The sequence below is a fragment of the Montipora capricornis genome, chromosome 12, assembly GCF_036669925.1.
Source record: "Montipora capricornis isolate CH-2021 chromosome 12, ASM3666992v2, whole genome shotgun sequence".
NCBI lineage: Eukaryota > Metazoa > Cnidaria > Anthozoa > Scleractinia > Acroporidae > Montipora > Montipora capricornis.
Window position 1 is genome coordinate 5,790,019 of NC_090894.1, and position 5,000 is coordinate 5,795,018.

General features: G+C 41.8%; 1 protein-coding gene and 1 long non-coding RNA gene across 3 annotated transcripts in view; one reads left to right on the plus strand and one right to left on the minus strand.

Annotated features, from left to right (window-relative positions):
- Window positions 1-2,419: 2,419 nt before the first annotated feature.
- The window catches only part of LOC138027853 (uncharacterized), a 3,263-nt gene continuing 682 nt past the window's right edge, over window positions 2,420-5,000 (plus strand). Inside the window, exon 1 of the long non-coding RNA XR_011127523.1 lies at window positions 2,420-5,000. This exon is cut by the window's right edge and continues 91 nt beyond it. This is a non-coding gene — a long non-coding RNA (uncharacterized lncRNA).
- The window catches only part of LOC138027852 (glutaminyl-peptide cyclotransferase-like), a 15,053-nt gene continuing 13,260 nt past the window's right edge, over window positions 3,208-5,000 (minus strand). For both annotated transcript variants that reach the window (XM_068875473.1, XM_068875472.1), the window contains exon 7: window positions 3,208-5,000. This exon is cut by the window's right edge and continues 1,206 nt beyond it. The gene's annotated coding sequence lies outside the window, so the exon portion shown is untranslated.

Genomic DNA, 5,000 nt, shown 5'->3' on the forward strand with positions numbered 1-5,000 from the left:
ACGTCTATGGCCAGCCTGTAAAGATCGTGACAGATCACAAGCCACTAGAATAGTGCACAAAGACAAACCGGGCTTCAGGCTTCAGCGAATGCTTCTCAGACTTCAGAGATATTTCCTCGACATTTCATACCGTCCCGGCCCCAAAATGCCAGTTCCAGATGAGTCAATCGATGAAGGTCTCCAGTCTGATATGGGCGCTTTAGTGCACAGTATTGTTAATAACTTGGACCTTAGTGTGGCCTCTAAATCCCTGATGCAAGGAGCAACCACTACTGATAATTGTCTCATGATGTTACAGCAACTAACACAGTCTGGGTGGCCATCAGAGAGGAGAACAGTTCCTGAGGCGGTTCGTCCCTATTGAAATGTGAGAGACCAAGTGCATGAGGCAGAGGGTCTCATGTTCCTGGGAGAGAAATTGATAGTCCCAGAGAGTATGCGCAAGAAATTGCTGGCTTTGCTTCACAAAAGTCATCAAGGTATTGAAAAGAGCAAGGCACGTGCACGTGAAGTAATGTACTGGCCTGGTATGTCAAGAGACATTGAGAATACAATCACCCGCTGCGGCAAGTATGCAGAGTGGTGAAGAAACAATCAAAAAGAGCCACTTATTCCCCATGAAGTTCCTGAAAGACCCTGGAAAAAGCTAGGAGCTGATATTTTCGAATTTAGAGGAAAGAAGTACCTGTGTGTTGTGGATTACTACTCAAAATTTTCTGAAATCAGCAGTCTTTCGTTTAAGACGTCTTCCTCTGTCGTGGTTAATTTAAAATCCATCTTTGCCAGACATGGGGTCCCAGATGAATTGGTGGCAGATAATAGGCCGTTTGCAAGCCGCGAGCTGCAACATTTTGCTTCATAGTGGGGGTTCCAGCTGATATCCTCCAGTCCTGGTTACCCGAAGTCCAATGGTATGAGTGAGAGAACAATTGGTACAATCAAGCAACTTTTGAGGGAAGCGGAATACCCCTGTAACTGGAATTGGTTTCTCTCCCTCGCAGATGCAAAACAGTCGGCGTCTGAAGTCCAAATTGACAACCACGGCAGAACTGAAAAGCTAGTGGCTGCTCAGTAACGGCAAAAATTTTATTATGATCGCCATGCGAAGGCGTGAAAGGGTACAGAGCCAGAGGAAAAAGTCAGAGTGCGAGAGAATAGATCCTGGGTTCCCGCGGTTGTCACGGATATATGGCCCACTCCTCGATCATACGTCGTAAAAACTGAGTCAGGAACGTCCTTGCGAGGGAACAGGAAACACCTCAAACCACCCGAGTCTACTATTTTAATGCAGTGTGATCAGGAAGGTGTCTCGTCAGCGACAGAAGTTGCCACTCCTAAGTGCGTATCACCCAGTGAGGAGTCTACGGTTGCTACATCATCAGAACGATCGTCGATTAACACGCATCCAGAAAGGAGCTTGTACAGAACCAGGAGTGGCCGAACTGTGAAGCCCCCTAACAGGCTTAATTCCTCCTTTTCCATGTTGAGTTGTTTTAAGGAGCTGGCAACTTACGGTTTCGCATTTATTCGTTTATCCGTTTGTTACTGATTTAGGTACTCATTCCCCTATGTAACCACCAGTTAGCCTCGATGGGAAGGTGTGACATATACTTCCAGTCACATGACTTATTGGCGGTTCGTCGTTGTTGGGAGCGGCCATATCTGTATGTGATGTTCTGTTAGTAAATAAACATGATAAGCCTTATAGAAACTACTGGAACGATTTACTCTTACCATTCGATGGAAAAAAAAGGATCGTTTGTTTTGAAGTCGTAACAGGGGTCTCGTACAAAGCTACACTTGATTTCCTGGCGTTTATTTCACAGCAATGAGCGCGGGATAGCACTGCAAGCTCTCTTTCGCTTTGTAAAACTTCTGCATGTAACTCACATATAAAACCCTGTTTAACGAACACTAGGTAAATCTCTTCTGATGGTGGAGCCAATATCAATACAATTTACCCTCTGGATTAAGATTCAAGTCTACAAAGTATCGCTTTCCTGGCCTGTGTTTTCCTTGTTTACATCAAGTACGCTATGCAAGTATTGCTATGTCATAGCCTCGTTTGTTTACACAAAACAAAGCGGATGGCGGATTTCAATTTAAAATTGCTTATTTTTGAAGCATGATTGTTGGCTATTTAAACAGAAGCCCGAATGAGTGGTCAAGTATGACAATACAGGTAAAGAACGTTCCATTCAGGCCGTACTTTCCCTTTAAATCCTCTCCGTTCTTGATATACAAAGGGAATTGTGACACCCGAAAATGGCCCGTAAAGTTTCGGGACGTTCGAAAAACGGGCCCCAGGACCGGAAAAAGTCGTACGGCCCGTTTAGGATAAAGTATTGCTCCGTGCAATGCGAACATCAAAGTTATTTACAGCGAGAAAGGCAATGCAAACAGCATATTAGATAAATTTTCTATGCACATTTTTATTACTTATTTTGCCAAACTCCATCTTCTGAGTGCTCAAGTATAGTCGAGAGCCCATATGATAAAATGCTTATTGACTGAGTTTCGGTCTGGCCGGACAAAAAAATATTTGGCCCTCGGTCATGGCGCACCGACCTCGCTGAGCTCGGTCCGTACGCTATGACCTCGGGCCAAATATTTACCCGTCCGGCCCTTCCACTCAGTCATTAGGTAGATAAACTTTATTTACGGAGGCAGACGCATTGTTTAAATTTTGTTTTATAAGCGTACGAGACAGTTCATAGCTATAAATTCTTGGGTGGCAAAAGCGCCAATGATTCCATGCATTCCTTGTAAAATCTCGAATTTTCAAAGCATCGCTGCTCTGAGGGGGTGCAGGGCTGGCGTAGTGGTGAGAGCACTCGCCTCTGACTCATGTGGACCGGGTTCTCTACTCTGCTCCGGGAGGTTTTTTCTCCGGGTACTCCAGTTTTCCTCTCTCCTCAAAAAACAAAAATTTCATTTGACTTGCGTTAATTTGTTGATTTCAGTTTACAGTGTCACGGCCCCAATTAGTGCTCCAGAGCTAGAAGACTAGCCACTTAAATAAAGCTTCTTTCTTTCGGGGATTATCTGGTATAACGAGTTCAAATTGGCAGAGATAGCACATTATGCAATGCACATTCAATAGTCAGTATGACTGACTGATCAGAAAACGAGAGCCTTGTGCTAATCGCGCAAAAAATGTAAACAAAAGATTTTTGGGGTCTTGAAAGACCGCACAGGCCATGACACTTGCAGTCGCTCATCTCCTTTATTTTATAATTCTGCACTATAGATCATAATTTTACATTTTTTACATAATTTTTGTTCGACAATAGCTTATACATTGGCATTTTAAGCCTTAAATTTCCATTCGAATCAATGGTTTGACTATTTGAGATGAATTTATGAAGTAGCAAACGGCTGCGAGTTGATCAGGTACGCAAGCCGGGCGGATAGAAACATCGACACAGATAGAACTTAATTAACCTCTCGTAAGTGTCCAAAAAGATAAGATTTGTGGAGCAAAAACTGCATGTACCTCAGACCTTTTCGTCTTAAAGTGCTTTCCATGACATAACTGATCAACCAGATCGAGCATTTGGAAGGACTAACCCTACAACGTCTTCAAATTATCACAGTTTGAGGATAATGTACACTCCTCCAGAAAAATGCGTGGGTTTATCATGCAAGTGTTCCTTCAAATTGTTGCATTTTCCTTGCAAACTGATGGATCTGGCAGGCCAGTTCTGACAAAAGGAAAGCGCCCTTTATTCAATTGTTACAAAATGCAATACGTAAAACAAAACCAAAATATTCTTTTTCATTTATTTGATCCTGAATAGACCTAATCGGCTAACTCAATGTTGAACCCAATTCAAACCCTTTGGGAATAAAACGTTTTGTTCCAGGTATTTCCATGGCATTTAAAGTGCCCCTTTGATCAAAAAAGCCACTTCCTTTTTTCCTTCAGATTTTGAAAGTGTGTTTGCTTAACACGTGACTGGCAAAATTTTGAGCTTTGATTTTTATCCAAAGGCCGTTTACTTTGAGTGTAAGTTTTGGATTTTACGGTCCGCCATTACTCACGTTCAAAACTGACCGATTGGACCTCAGACGGTTGGATCCAGGGAAAAGTGACGTCAGAGGCTCACTAGCTTAAAATTTCAGCGTGTGAACGCAGCTTATTATATATGCAAAGCGTGAGTTTAAAAGTCTGAAAGCCCAAAACCTCCGCGCTGCATATTAATTCTGCGGCGTACACACGCTGTGCATTCTTAAACTAGTGAGCCTTTGACGTCATTTTCTCCTCGATCCAGCTCTCTCAAGAACATAATGTTAGTAATGGCGGACCATTAAATAGGAAAATTACAGTTAAAATAAAGAGGTGTCTTTTTGAAATCAAGGCTTAAAACGTGGGTCACTTAGTGTTTTGTTAACATAGTTTTGAAATCCAAAGAAAAATATGAATTGATTTTTTGGTCACAGGGGCACTTTAAATATGAATCCTACATTATCATGCAAATACTATATACAAAGAATCTTAATCCCGGGAGATCTGAATTGGGTACAACATTGAGTTAGCCGATTAGGTCTATTGTCTTCAGTTGCCCAGCATGAATGCAGAGCAATAATATTAAAAATAGCAAAAATTTGGCGATATATTAACTCATAACATTGCAATATCTTAGACAATTAAATTTATCTATATAGCAGCATGGAAAAGTGACGTGCTACCCAAGTAACCCCCGCTATCATCCAATTACGGCTAATTTGTTTAGACTGACTTTCTTTCAATTTACTCGCAACAGGTGTTTGCATCAGAGGATGTGTGACTCTTTTAAGATCACCAAATTCGACCACTTACATTTTCCTTTTGTGGCAATAAGAAAAACAATTTTATCAATCACGAACCCAGGCTCTCTTTTATCTGGAAGGGTTACGTTTTTGAAAACGTTGGCCGTGTAGCACTTTATACTGATTTCGACGTACAGAATTAACTATTGTACGATCATGTGAAGGGCTGTTTTCTACCCATGTAAACC